At 47.4% G+C, this 15,585-nt stretch overlaps 1 protein-coding gene across 1 annotated transcript in view; it reads right to left on the reverse strand.

Annotated features, from left to right (window-relative positions):
• FRMD4B (FERM domain containing 4B) overlaps window positions 1-7,923 on the reverse strand; it is a 295,154-nt gene extending 287,231 nt beyond the window's left edge. The window contains exon 1 of the mRNA XM_070390990.1: window positions 7,579-7,923. The gene's annotated coding sequence lies outside the window, so the exon portion shown is untranslated. The remainder of the gene's footprint in view (window positions 1-7,578) is intronic.
• Between the last annotated feature and the right edge of the window lie 7,662 nt (window positions 7,924-15,585).

A 15,585-nucleotide genomic window follows, 5' to 3' on the forward strand; every position in this document is an offset into this window, starting at 1 on the left:
GACATTTGAAACCATAAACACAACATGCCAAAACTTAAGGAATGCAGCGAAAGCAGTGCTAAAAGGGAAGTTTATAATTGTAAACACTTGCATTAAAAATAGAAGATAGAATCAAATCAACAGCCTAAGTTTACAGCTCAAGGAATACAAAAAGAACACAGTAAACCCCAAGCTATCAGCAGGAAGGGACAATAACGATCAAAGCAGGGGTAACTCAAATAGATAACAACAGGGAAAAATCAATGAAAATAAGAATTGGTTTTTTTTTTAAAAGATCAACAAAACTGACAAACCTTTAACTAGATTTAAAAAGTAAGGCTAAAATAACTAAAATCAGAAATGAAAGAGGCGATATTACAATCAAGGCCGCAGAAATAAAAAGTATTACAAGAGACCACTATGCCAACAAATGGGATAATCTAGAAGAAACGCATGCTGGAAACACGTAGTCTACCAAGGCTGAATCATGCAGAAAGAGGAAATCTGAGCAGACCAACAATAGCAAGGATATTGAATCGGTAATCAAAATCCTCCCAACAAAGAAAAGCCCAGGACCAGATGGTTTCACTGGAGAGAATCCTGCCAAACATTTAAAGATCAATTAGCATCATTCCTCCACCAAACTCTTCCAAAAAACTTAAAGAGGAGGGAACACTTCCAAACTCCTAGGAGGCCACCATTACACTGATACCACAGCCAGATGAAGATACTCCAAGAAAAGAAAACTACAGATTAATATCCCTGATGAATACTGATGCAAAAACCTCAACAAAATAATAGCAAATTAAATTCAATGGCATGTTAAAAGTATGACCCCACTACAACCAGGTAGGATTTATTCCTAGAAAGCAAAGATGGTTCAATATGTGAAAAACAATCAATATAATACACCACATTAAGAGAGTGAAGGACAAAAACCACTTGCTAATCTCAATCAATGCAGCAAAAACAATGGACAAGATCCAACACCCTTTCATTATAAAAACTCTCAACAAATTGTGAATAGAGGGAGACTGACTCAACAGAATCAAGCCATACAGGAGAGCCCACAGCGGACATCATACACAAAGGTGAAAGATAAAGCATTTTCTCTAAGTTTAGGAACCAAACAAGGATGCCCATTATTGCCATCTTTAGTTAACATAGTATTAGAAGCAACTGGGGAAAAGAAGTAAGAGAAATCCAAATTAGAAAGGAAGAAGTAAAATGACCCTTTTTCACAGATAATGTGACCTTGGTCCATAGAAAACCTAAAGATTCTCTCTCTCTCTCTCTCTCTCACACACACACACACACACACACACACATGCACACACACACACACACACACACACACCTGACAGAACTAATAAATGTAGCAAAGTTGTAGGATACAAAATAAACACAAAAATTAGCTGCATTTTATACACCAACAATGAACAACCCACCGCTCTGTAGTCAGCACACGGACTTTGCCATCCACCACACGCTGTGTTGACCTTGAGAGTGACTCCCAGCACAGGTGTCACCATCAGTCCTACTATGGTTTACTGAGCCCTCGGACTAGCACAAGGTGCTTCTAGGCATCAGGAGTTTCAGCTTTAGTTAGGGTAAGAACTTCTTTATTTGTTAATGCTGTTTAAAATTTTAAGTATAACACACATAAAAAGGCAAACAAAATGTAAATACAGAACTGTAATCATCTCCAAGGGAACGGGCCTGCATCCATCACTCGGCCGCCCCAACACTGCTACATACTTCCCCTCCCTCCTCTTCTAAGGCAAGCACAGCTCTAGGGCTCTGGACCTCCACCCTGTTCACATCTGGGGCTGAGTGATTCTTTGCTGAGAGGCTGTCCTGTGTGCTGCAGGCTGTGTACCAGCCTCACTGGCCTCCTCCACCCACTAGATTCCAGCAGCACCTCCCCAATTATGTCTCTAGACCTTGGCAGGTGTGCCCTGGGGGCACATCACCTGCTTGAGAACCAGTGCACCATCCTGAGCTTTTTGGTAACACTCTCTTGCTTTCCTTTATAATTTTACCACATTAGCATCCATCCTTAAATATCGTCATTGAATCTTGCCTGCTGAAAGGCGTTCTTTATAAATTAAACCAGTAAAAGATCCCTAGTCAAGGCTCCTAGGTGAGGTGACCATGTAACTTATCATCGAACTGGAGGCCCAGACCAGGGCCAGGACTGACCTGGACAAACCAGCATGAGCACCCACTTCCGGGCACCTCTGCTGTGAATGAGTTTCATCCTCACCTGGTAACTGTACCTGAAGTGACGGAGAACAACGAAAAGCAGCACCGCCCCAAGGGCAAAGGAACAGAGACCTAAATCAATGCCTCAGGCTGAAGAGCAGCAGCACCCCGCTGCCTGGGCCTCAAGGAGGGGCATTCTTCAAACTTACTCCCAGCCACCTCTTCCCTACGCCACATCTGCACAGCAAACTGATTAAAACAAGCGCCTCCCAAGGTTTGCACATAAAGAACATCATCGCCCTTGTAAGAGGTTTAGGGTCTGCAGTGGGTTTCCGATCAATACATCTGTCCTTTGCCCCATGATGACATTGGAAAGCACAGCGACTCTCATTGTGACCTGCTCTGCACGGTGATCTCTACGTCCTGACACTCACCACGTGGGAAGTAACAGCTAAGGCTTTCCTTACACTCGTGAGCGGTCACTGATCGCCTATTTGCCTGAATATACTGCGGCTCATCCTGCATGATTTTGGGCTCGAGTCAGACCGCACTGAGTGAGGCATGCGCTCCGCAGTGAGCGTGCCTCAGCTCCCTCGGCATTCACCCTGGAAGGCCCGTATTCACTGAGGTCCAGCCCTCTCTGCCCACAGGCACACGGTCTGGGGGACTCCACCCTTGGACAAAGGTTTCCTCCAGCCAAGCCAATTGGGCCAATCAAAATTGACCTTGAGACTTTTTGTTCAACAACTGGGGAAGCAGGGATTAATTCTTTTGTTGGACTTGAAACTGGATTTGCATGAACCAGCAACTGCTCCAGTCACCTTGCCACCAAGGAACCCAGTTCCTAGCAGAGGGGAGAGAGGCAGAGCTGAGGGCGAAAAGGAGAAGGTAGATCCCGAAGTCCTTGTTCGGCCCTGGAGCCACTCCTGTGTCCCTTTTAGTGACCCGTGTCTGTGAAGAGACACCCTCATTCATGTAAATTGGGTGCTTATCACTGATAAAAAGGTGGCAGTAGCTTTCAAACTTTTTTGACAGCAGCTCACAGTAAATATTGCTTTTTAACTGCAACTCAGATATAGAACTGACTCCAGGCTTCAGGAAACTGCAGAACCCCTACTAACATATGATGCTGATATTTTCTGTCCTATTATGCTTTTTTTAAATGCTTTTTAAGAAACAGTGGTCAAATGATTTCATGACCTTCATATGGAAAAATACTGCTGTATGAGATTAGGTTAAAAATGTACTTCACCAGCAAGAATAAGATAAGAAATGACGTCGTAATTTTAGTAAACCACGTTATGAGGAAAAAAAGGAGGTTTGGTCCCTAAATCAAGTATCTAGCAACAGAGAATTGCGATCTTACCATTTCTTTCTGACTGCCAGGTCACATGTTTACCAGGAGAGAAGAAAAAATCTTAATGACCTAGAAATACATGAATTACAAAAAAAGATAAGAGCCTTATAAAACAACATACAGCCCAGCTGGTGTGGCTCAGCGGTTGAGCGTCAACCTATGAACCAGGAGGTCAAGGTTCGATTCCTGGTCAGGGCACATGCCTGGGTTGCAAGATCGATCCCCAGTTGGGGGCATGGAGGTCACAGCTGATCAGTGATTCTCTCTCATCACTGATGTTTCTCTCTCTCTCTCTCTCGTTCTTCCTCTCTGAAATCAATAAAAAGCCGATATAATAAAAGAGAAACATGCAAATTAACTGTCCCTCTGCTACGCTCAAGCCACACCCACAAGCCATGTCCACCAACCAATCAGGAGTGAGTATGCAAATTAACCCAACTAAGATGGCAGCGGCCATGGACCTGGAGTGAGCAGGAGGCCTGGGTTGCCCCCAGTGATGGAGAAAGCCAAGTTTTCCACCTGCCCTGCCGGCCCTGGGCTCCGCTAAAGGCTACAAAGTTTCAATTATAGAAGATAAATAAATCTCAGAAAAAAAGAAAAAAAGGGTCGCCAGGGGCCTGGCCAGCCTGAAAACGGCCTTCAGCCCCTCACCCAGGCTGGCCAGGCACCCCAGCGGGACCCCCACCCTGATCCGGGACACCCTTCAGGGCAAACCAGCCGGCCCCCACCTGTGCACCAGGCCTCTATCCTATATAATGAAAGGGTAACATGCAAATTGGCCCTAACAGCAGAACAACTGGGAATGACTGGTCACTATGACACACACTGATCACCAGGGGGCAGATGCTCAATGCAGGAGATGCCCCCTGGTGGTCAGTGCGCTCCCATAGGGGGAGCTCTGCTCAGCCACAAGCCAGGCTGACAGCTGCCAGCACAGCAGTGGTGGTAGGAGCCTCTCCCTCCTCCTCAGCAGCACTAAGGATGTCCGACTGCAGCTTAGGCCTGCTCCCCGCTGGCAAGTGGACATCCCCCGAGGGCTCCCGGGCTGCCAGAGGGATGTCTGACTACCAGCTTAGGCCCAATCCGCCGGGGCAGCGGGCCTAAGCCAGCAGGTGGTCATTCCCCAAGGGGTCCCAGACTTCGAGAGGGCACAGGCCAGGCTGAGGGACACCCCCCCAGTGCACAAATTTTTGTGCACCGGGCCTCTAGTGTTAAATAAATAAATAAAATATACAAACCATGTCTAAAAAGAGAAAGATGTGAGACACACAATGTGGGGCAAAAGTAGGTTTACAATTGTTCATGTGGAAAATAATACAATAATTAATAAATAATAATATAAGAAGAAACTGTGTTTTACACACTCATGACTTTAAACTTACTTCTCCCCACCCTTTGTAAGGACAGAGACATTTAAGTCTTGCTGATGAGCTCGGTTACATGATTTATTTATCTACATTACAGGCTAAAGATAGTAATTTCCGTGAGGCTCAGCACTGCTGAGTATGTAAAAATAGTGCCTTCATGATAAGATCAGACCTCTGGGGCAGATCTGGAGAGAAGGGGAGGGAGGAGCAGAGGGAGGCGGGTGGAGATTGAACACTTGCGGTGTGAGCCCCAGACCTGCCTGTGTTCGCAAGCTCTGGAAGATACTCGGAACAGTTTCTGAAGTTCCAGCCCCGTACCCTGGGCTGGATAAGACAGTCGGGGTGTTTTTATCTGTTTCCCATGGATCTCATTCGTATTGTCAGTGAGCCAAAGCTTCCTTTTTTGTCTGCTCAAAAGCACTGCAGTCTTGATTACCTCTGTGGATCCAGTGGTGACCCGTCTGCAGGCTTGCTGGACATGGAGGCAGTGAGATTAACAACACTGAGAAGCGGCTGCTAAGGCTGGCGTGGCTGGAGGCTAACGCCTCCCCACTTTCCTGGATTGTTAAATTCAGCAGAAGCTGTCTGCCTCTTGAGAAGCCCATTGACTTCCCTGCCACCAAGATGGAAATGTGTTAATTTCAAAACAGAGTGAAGCCCAAGACAATCAGATGCAGGCTCAGGAGAAGTGCCTTCTGGGAACTCTCCAAGTGTTGGTGAAAATCAAACCTCACTGTAAGGTATTTTAGGCAGATTTCTTCATTTCCATCATCAGAGTGTTCAAATACATTCCCCCTGCACTACTAAATTTAAGCAATTAAAGTGTTTGGTTAATATTTGCAAATGTCATGCAGAAGAGATAAAGCTCTCATTGAAACTGGCTAACTTGTTCTGGCTGTCTTTTAAGAAATGTAAGCACTGTTCACAAGGTGTGTGTGTGTGTGTGTGTGTGTGTGTGTGCGTGTGTGCGCACGCGCACGCACGCACACGCGTTACTTTTTATTACAAAATTTTCAGTCATACAAAAAAGAAAAGAGAATCATAGAATCATCAAAATACCTATCTCCCAGTCTGGCTCGTGTGGCTCAGTGGCTGAGCATCTACCTATGAACCAAGAGGTCCCAGTTTCTGCTGGGACCTCCGTAGGGGGCGGGCTGGAGGCAGCAGATGGATAATTCTCTCTCATCATTGCATCATTGATGTTCCTGTTTCTCTCCCTCTCACTTCCTCTCTGAAATCAATAAAACTTTTTTTTAAAAAAAGGGAAAAGTTGTAAAACAAACAAACGAACAAAAAACACCTCTCACCTAGATTGTGGCTTTAAATTTAGAGACCAAAATATATACCTCAGGCCAGTCATTCTTTTAAACATCATCCTATTCAATCCTATGAAAAGCAACCGAAGGTTAGCGGCACTGTCATGGTTAAGATCCTGGCATCTGGAATCAGCCCTTATGCAAAGCCCAGATTACCAGTGCGGCCAGGGCTCAGTTTACCACTCCATGGACTATGGATGATGCCCCCAGAGTGCCTCCTGGCGCGGGGCACACAGTGAGCACCCCCATTTGGACGTCTGGAAGGTCTGGCGGGGACCCAGCACTGCAGGGAGTGCGCTGAACGCGTAGGCATCCTCCCAGCTGCTGGTAAACTTCTGGGCAAAGGCCAGCTAACCTTGAAGGTTCGCCCAGCTTTCCGGGGAGACCCGCTGTCCCCACTTCCCCACTGTCCCCACTTCACCAAGGGGCCGCCTTCCGGACGCAGCCGGCTGGGTACGAGCAAACAGACCAAGTCGGTGTGCGAAGTTCAGAGGAGCTGGCTTTGGTATGTTTACAAGTCTCGGCAGATCGCAGGAATGTTCAGTATAATGAGCACCCCACCCCGGAGCCCGGCCCAGCCCAGCCCTCGCACATCTGGAAGGAAGCGGCCACACAAAGGAGAGCGAGAGACCTCCTGGGCGGCTGTCTCAGACCTGGAGATGGGAGAGCAGCTCTCACCCTGGGGAGCACCCGGCACCACCCAGGAGTACCGCCCAGCGCACAGGGCGTCCGACGCGAAGCAAGAGTTTATCCAAATCCCAGGGCACCGATCAGACGATCAGCTCTGTTTCCCTCCCCAGATGCCAGTGGAAAGGGAAATACTCCAGAAGAGAGGCAGAATGCGATCCCCGCGCGCACAGCCCGCCCCGCGTCGGGGAGGCGGGGATGGGACCCACCTATGTGAGGGGGCAGCAAGCCGACCGCTCCGAGTGCTCCGCCCGCGCACGGATCTCCCTCCACCGCGTCCGCCGCGTTTGGAAAGCGTCTCTGAGCAGCCGCGTCTGGGACGCATGAGCGTTTCTCCCCACTCCCACGAGCACGCGGCCACCGGAGCACATGGTCCCTGGAGGCGCGTTTGTAAACCACCAGCGCCCCCGCCTCGAAACCGCCAAACTTCTGGTCTCCCCGCCGCCGCAGCGAGCGGACCCCGCGCCCGGCGCCCGGGCGCCTCCGAGACGCGGCAGCCCGAGCCGCGGGCGGGGCTTCCTGCTCGCGGGAGCCGGGACCGCACCTCCCCACCCGCGGGGGCCCCCGAACCCGCGCCCTGCGCCCGCCCGGACGCGCCGGGGGCGCCGCTGTGGCCGGTCTCACGGTCGCGCCCCGCGCGCACTCGCACCGGCCGTCGCCCACCTACCTGCTCGGCGCCGCCTCCCTCCGCCTCCGGCCGGCGGCCGCCACTTTATTGTCTGGGCCGCTCCCCGCGCCCGACCGGGGTCCCGCCCGGCAACTCCTCTCAGCGCAGCGCCGGCCCCGGCGGCCGCCTTCCTCCTCCGCCGCCGCCGCCCAGGGTCCGGCTCCGCACGTGAGCCGCGCCGCTCGGCTCCCCGGGTCGCTGGGCAGCCGGCGCCCGCCGCATCCCCGGCCCGGGCGGCCCGTCGCCCCCCGCCGCCGCTCGCCGCGCGTCCTCGCTCTGACCCGCACTCACAGCCGGGCCCGGCCGCCCCCCGCGTCCTTCCTTCCTGCTGTCCTGCGGTCCGGCCGTCCGGCCAGCCGGGCCTCGCCGCCAGCCCGCTCCGCTCCCCTCTCTAGCTGCCCCGCCCGCCGCCTCTCCGGGGGCTGGTGCGGCCACTGCCAATGAGACTCGGCGGATGCGCTGTTCCGGCCCCGGCATTGTGTCGGGAGGGGAGGGGGGAGGGAGGAGGAGGGGGAGGAAGGGAGGGGGCGCCCTGGGCCCGGCGCGGCTGCGGGCGGGGCTCGCCCTCCCGACAGAGAAAAGGCGCCGGTGCCCAGGGGCGCGTAGCGGCTGGCGCTGTGGGGAGGGGAAGGGAGGGGAGGGGGGGAGAGAAAGGGCTGAAAAGCGCAGAGGACCTGGTGTTGCCTCAGGGGCTAGAGCATCCCAGGACCCCACGGCCCGCAGAATAAAGGGAAGGAGGCACCACGGCTGCAGGAAGGGACGGGAGCGGTCCCCCCGGGGCCTCTGCTCAGGAAAGAGAGAGAAGAGAAAGGAAGGCGGGTAAGAAGAGAGCAGAAAGAAAAGGGTGAGAGGGAGCGAGAGAGAAGAAAGAAGAGAAAAGGAAAGAAAAGAGAGAGAGAGCGACCCGTGCCAGGCGTTTACCGGGAACAGTTCTGTGGTTTAGGATGCTTAGTTGTGCTTTCTTTACATCTGAAGGAACTGGAGAGGTTAACGCAAAACACCCAGTAAGTGACAGGATAGGGATTCCAACATATTTATTTATTCGATTACATTCACATTCACTAGTACTCTCCATTAACGTCAGAGGTACCCCATAGTGCTTCGAAAATCATGTACTTTATAGAGACCCCCCCCCCCCCCCCCGTCTTTCAATTACCCACCTGGCCCCGTACACTGTTATCACAATCACAATATCACTATTTTCCCCAGGCCGCACACGGCATCTCTGTTCTGTGACCACCAAATTGTAGTTCTCAGTCCCTTCACCTTTTCACCCAGCCCCCACCCCCGACCTCCCTCCCCTGACAACTGTCAGTCTGTTCTCTGTGTGTATGAGTCTGTTTCTATTTTGTTTATAGATTCAACACATAGGTTAAATCATATGTATTTGTCTTTCTCTGACGTATTTCACTTAGCATAATACCCTCTAGGTTCATCCACACTGTCACAAAGGGAAGATTTCATTCCTCTTTATGCAGAGTAGTATTCCATTGTGTAAATGTACCACAGCTTTTTTACCCACTCATCCATCTACTGATGGGCACTTGGGCTGCTTCCGTATCTTAGCTATTGCAAATAACGCTGCAGTGAACACAGGGGTGCGTATATTCTTACGAATTAATGTTTTTGGGTTTCTTTGGATATAGTTATAGAAATGGAATCACTGGATCATAAAGCAGCTCCATTTTTACTTTTTGAGGATTCCAAGTTGAGCTGTCCTGACTGTGATGTACACATGCTGGAAGACCGGGAGGGAGAAGGGAGGGCCCTGCGGCAGGATCGCCTACGGAGATGTTCACAGTATCTCCAGGCCAGTTGACGGGTAGAGCTCCTGAGGCACTGACAGGCTGAGAGAAATATTTCCCAAACGGCTTTAAACGTGTGTCCCTTTACCTAGCCCACTTCTCTGTACACCATGAATTAGTTCATTTTTAAAACTAAATTTGTTTTTAAAAATACTTACCTTGAAGGATCATAATGGCATGAAACAAAATGCCCTACAAGGCAGTTTCTGTAATCCTGGTTTGGGCCTTCTTCCTCCTCTCCCTTCTCCTCCTCCTCCTCCTCCTCCTCCTCCTTCTTTCCTTTCCTATTCCCCTCCTCCTCCTTCTGACAGGTCACCAGCCCACAGTAAGGACAGGTGGCAGAGAGGGGGCTCTCCTGCTCTCCCAGGCCCTGGCCCAGCTGCTACTGGCATGAAGTGCAAAGCAAGTTTTGAAGTAGGAAAAGCTTGAGGTGATTTGATGTAGGATTATATCTGTGCGCTGTGAGGGCCAATTAAATTTTCTTCTGATAAGGGATGGACTGCTTGCTTATAATTAAATAGAACATATGGAGTGAAGAGCTAATATTTACTGAGTAGCTATTACATGCCCCCCAGACCTGAGCTAAGTAAGCACTTACTTGGTATCATCTCATTGATTCTCCTGGAGAAGGGGGTGGACTGGAAGCCCGATGCGGCCAGGCCTCCATTTGCCTGGTGCTTCTCCTGCGTGCAGCAATGGCTCCTTCAGTGCCCAGTGAGTTCATGGACAGCTATTCTGCGGAGGAGGAATGTGAGGCTCAGAGGGGTAAACTGACCTGCGCCAAAGGATGGAACTGGAGAGTGGTCTTGCCTGTCATTAAACTCAGGTCTGACGACTCCCTGAACACTGCACAGTACTGCCTATGACCGGAAGAGCCCCATGGGGGCCAGGAAAAAGGGACGTGCAAAGGAACAGCTCACTCAGCCCTCAGAAGTGTGCATGTGGCTTGGTCACTAGGAGTGTCAGGCAAAGCCGAGCGGCACAGGGAGGCGCGCAGCACAGGCTGGGCATTTAAAGTGCTCAGTGTATGTCTGGGGTAAAAATCTAGACTTGGCCTAATGTGAAAATGCAATGTAAGATGGATCTGGTCAGAGCAGTCCAGAAGAATTTTCTGGAAGATGTGGGATGTTTACTGGATTTCCTTAGAGCAAAGGAGCCCTGGTTTGACAATGGGAGCTCCAGGGCTGTGCTATCTGGGTTTAAAACCTGGCTTCTGTAATTACTCAAGCTAAAGATAGAGATAATAATAATATCAGCTTTATAAGGTTGTTAAAAGGACTGAATTAGTTAATACATAAAAGCATTTGGAATAGTGCCTGACCTGTGGTAAATACTTAATAAACATTCGCTATTATTATCAAAGGGGTACAGCTTTCAAACTTCAATCTTCTGATAAATAAATACTTATAAAATACCAGAAACAACTAAATAAAGACACAACACAATAGGACAAATAAGGAAAACATTTCTTTTTAATGCTTACCCTAGTATAGAATCATCAATTCTGACTGCATATTAGAGAAGAGGGGTTTTGTTTTTAATACTAGAGACAATTTCTACTAGCAGACAGGTCAGGCCGCAAAGGTGAAATGACTATACAGACAGGACTGAGAAGCACTGCTGAGCTGGATAAAGCCTCACATCCCCGGACCCCGGCTCTACGAAGTTCATGGACCAGAAATCGGATTTTAAACAAGCTGTTCAGGGGTCCACTTGAGGAATGCTGCTTTGCCCTTCCATCTACACTCCTTGTTGCTTCCCCCCTCCCTCCACCCCCTCACACGCCCTAAATTGCTAAACTCTTGTGATGACCCAATGCTGTAGGTGCATTCCTGTTTAATTCCATGCACATTTATTTCTTTCTACATTTCCACAAATCACCATTATTGGGGCATAAAGATAAATAAAACACTCCATGCCACAGGGAGTTTACAATCTGGAAGAAAATATGAGACATGAGAAGCTGTAATAATAAGGTTGAGGTGTTTTTGCTCTTATGATGTGCAAGCCCTTGGTGCTTTACATGTTGACAAGGCGGAAAGCAATGAGTAAGAGAGGTTCAGAAGTTGAATCTGGAGGAGGAAAACCAGAAATGGCTTCAGGAAGGAGGCAGCACTTCCCGCTGCTTTCCTGGAGGAAATCGCTCTTATTGAATAGCAGAGTCAGAAGCCAGCCAGAATATGCACAAAGCAATGAAGCCTTGAGGCTGTAGGTGTGAGGAATCAACTGGAACACTGCTCAGAAGTGACAAACTCAGGGACTAGGGACTGAACTAAATAGCTACACGGCAATGGGGAGTGGTGGGAACTGTGACAATAAGAATATATTCTCCTCTTCCACAGGAGGCAGCTGCTGTCATTCCTAGAACACGGTTGCCATGTGGGAATGTTGGTCTAATTGATCAGATGCTTTAATTTAAAAAAAAACAACACAACAATGCTGGAAATCTAGGTTTTGGTATGAAATCTCCCAGTGTTTTATAAAGCTTGACAACCAACTAAAAATTTAAAAATATTCTATACACAGAGTGAAACGTGCCTGCAGGCAGCAAGAAAGACATTCAGTTATCTACAAGGGAGCTCCCATGAGGCTGTCACCTGATTTCTCAACAAAAACACTACAGGTCAGAAGGGAATGGAAAGAAGTATTCAAAGTAATGAAAAACAAGGGTCTATAACCAAGTCTATTCTATCCAGCAAGGCTATCATTTAAAATTGAAGGTGAGATGAAAAGCTTCCCAGACCAAAAAAGAAAAAAAAGGCTGAAGCAAGTTATTGCCACCAAACCAGCATTGCAAGAAGTGTAAAAGGGACAGTTTTAAGAAGAAAAAATCGAGAGAAAGAGGAACATAGGCTTAAAGAATAAAAATGGCAATAAATAAGTACCTATCAATAACAACCTTAAATGTAAATGATTAAATGCTCCAATAAAAAGACATAGGGTAGCTGAATGGATAAGAAAACATGACCCGTATATATGCTGTCTACAAGAGACACACCTCAGAACAAAAGATACACACAGGATAAAAGTGAAGGAGTGGGAAAAAATATTCCATGCAGATGGAAATTAAAAAAAATTATGGTAACAATACTTAAGTCTGACAAAATACACTTTAAAACAAGAGACATGCCGAAACCGGTTTGGCTTGGTGGATAGAGTGTCGGCCTGCGGACTGAAGGGTCCCGGGTTCGATTCCGGTCAAGGGCATGTACCTGGGTTTCGGGCACATCCCCAGTGGGAGATGTGCAGGAGGCAGCTGGTCGATGTTTCTCTCTCATCGATGTTTCTAACTTTCTATCTCTCTCCCTTCCTCTCTGTAAAAAATCAATAAAATATATTTTAAAAAATAAAAAATAAATAAGATAAAATAAATAAAATAAGAGACAAAGAAGTTCACTGCATAATACTGAAGGGATCAATCCAGCAAGAGAATAAAACCCTGGTATAAATATATATGTACCCAATATAGGAGCACCTAAAAAAACAAACAAACAAAAACTCTCGGATGACTTCAAGGGAGAGATTGACAGTAATACAGTCATAGTAGGGGGCTTTAACACTCCACTGACATCACTGGGTAAATCTTTCAGACAGAAAATGAGTGAGAAAACAACATACTATATCAGATGAGTTTAATTGATATTTACAGAATATTTCATCCCAAAGCTGCAGAATATACATTCTTCTCAAGTATACATGAAACATTCTCAAAGATAGACTACATATTAGGACACAAAATAAGTTTTAAAAAAATTCAAGAAGATTAAAATCATAGCAACATCTCAGATCATAATGACATGAAACAAAATCAATTATAAAACGCCCCAAAATATTAAAAAACATGTAGGCTAACTAGTATGTTATCAAACAATGAATAAGTTACCAATGAGATCAAAGAAAAAAGAAAAAAATTCCTCGAAATAAATGAAAATGAACACACAACAACTCCAAATCTATGGGACACAGTGAAAGCAGTTCTGAGTGGGAAGTCATATTATTACAGGCCTACCTCAAGAAACAAGAAAAATCTAAAAATCTCTAATAAACAGTCTAACATACTACATCTAAAAGAACTAGAAAAGGAACAAGAAAAGACCAGAGTAAGTAAAAGGAAGAAAATAATAAAGATTAGAGCAGAAATAAATAATATAGAGTCGAAAAAATGTAATGCAAAAGATCAATTAAACCAAGAGCTGATTCTTTCAAAAGATAAAAAAGATTGATGAAATTTTAGACAGATGCATGAGGAAACAGAGAGAGGACCCAAATAAATAAAATCAGAAATGAAAGAGGTAAAGTAATAACTGACACAAAGAAATACGAAGGATTGTAAGAAAATACTATGACCAGCTATATGTCAACAAGTTGGACAACCTGGGTGAAATGTACAAATTCCTAGAAACATACAATCTTCCAAAACTCAAGCAGGAGGAATCAGAAAACTTGAATAGATGGATAACAACTAATTAAATTGAGGCTGATATGAAAAAACTTTAAGCAAACAAAAGTCCTGGACAGGATGACTTCAAGGTGAATTTTACCAAGCATTCAAAGAAGAATTAACACATATCTTCCTCAAACTATTCAAAAAAATTCAAGGGAAGAAAAGACTTCTAAGATCTTTTTATGAGACCAGCATTATCCTAATTGCAAAACCAGATAAAGACACCACAAAAAATGAAAATTACAGGCCAAAATCCATGATGAACATAGATGCTAAAATCCTCAACAAAATATTAGCAAATAGGATCAAGCAATACATTCAAAAGATCACACACCATGACAAAGTGGGATTTATTCCAGAGATTTAAGCCTGGTATCATCTTCCAAATCAAATATGTGATACAGAAGAGCCAAGGTGGCACCATAGGTAAACACTGGTACTTGCTGCCTCCCAGATCCACATCAAAATTACAACTAAAACACGGAACAACCATCATTCAGAACTGCCTTAAAGCTGGCTGAATGGAAATCCTACAAATAGGAAAGTAAAGAAGAACACAAACAGAGATGAGTAGGAGGGGTGGAGGTGCTGAACAGGCTGGCTCGACACCCATGTGTGGCATTTCTTTTTTTTTGGGGGGGGGGAGTGATATCTCCACTGTGGAGGCTTCCTGTGAGAAGCAAGGGGTCCCAGCCCCACACCAGACACCCCAGCCCAAGGTTCTAGAGCTGGGAGAAGAAGTCCCCATAACTTTGGGCTGTCAAAACCAGTGGGGACTGTGGCTGAGTGACAGGGAGGCTGCTGGAATTCCTCTTAAAGGGCTGGCACATTAACATAAATGGTCCCGCTTCCTCTGAGCTCCAGTGATGGGTGGCAGCATTGGGGGACCAGAAACATAGGGGGAGGAACTGGATTGTCTGGCACTGGGGCAGTAACTCAGGGGCGGCTTTCTCACAGACAAGGGTGCTCACATGGGTCATGGTTCCTATGCTGGGACCTCCCCTGTGGCAGAGCTGACTGGCAGCCATCAGCCTAGCTCACACTGTTCCCTCTGCCCTGGTGATTCCCTGAGACACCGTCTCATTCAATTTTCAGTTCCACCCAAGCTGTTTGCAGTGGTTTTTTCATATGAATGTCTTGCCCTGGCTCAGGCTTCAGACTTTCCTAAAATCTCTCAAACAAGCAGCAGCTGCTGATAGTGTTCTCCATACCTCTCTAGAAGAGGCACCAGGATCAGCACTAGCATCAGCCTGCCTTGCTTCACATCTAGGCCTTGCCTTGGCGCCTACAAGCCCAATACAAGTAGCAGTCATCTGCAGATCTCTCTGTAGCTCCTGCTGGGTGGCCCCATGTAATGGCTGACTTTGCACCTCCTGGGAGGCCCCAGAGCCAATGCACCTGGTGGACAGCTTAAGACCATACCAGATTACAACTCTACACATTCAAAATGACAGACTCAAAGGGGAGACCCAGTGAGCACCAAAGCCCCGCTGAAGCAAGTCTTACTCCAAAGGGGTATCTCCTGCACAGCAGCTCTTCCACTATAGTTGCAGCTGGTCCTCACAGCCAGCTGGCATGGAGGTCAACTCCTCTCAATGACACCAACAGCAATCACGGCTCAACTACAACAAGACTATACACACAGCCCACACAAGGGCACACCTAGATGCCCAGCTCAGGTGACTGGGGAGGCTAATCTACTGGGCCCTATAGGACACCTACTACCCAAGGCCATTCTACCAATTCCAAGAGACATAG

Source organism: Myotis yumanensis, unplaced genomic scaffold (genome assembly GCF_028538775.1).
Source record: "Myotis yumanensis isolate MYYU_CA2020_CCGP unplaced genomic scaffold, mMyoYum1.0.hap1 SCAF_14, whole genome shotgun sequence".
NCBI lineage: Eukaryota > Metazoa > Chordata > Mammalia > Chiroptera > Vespertilionidae > Myotis > Myotis yumanensis.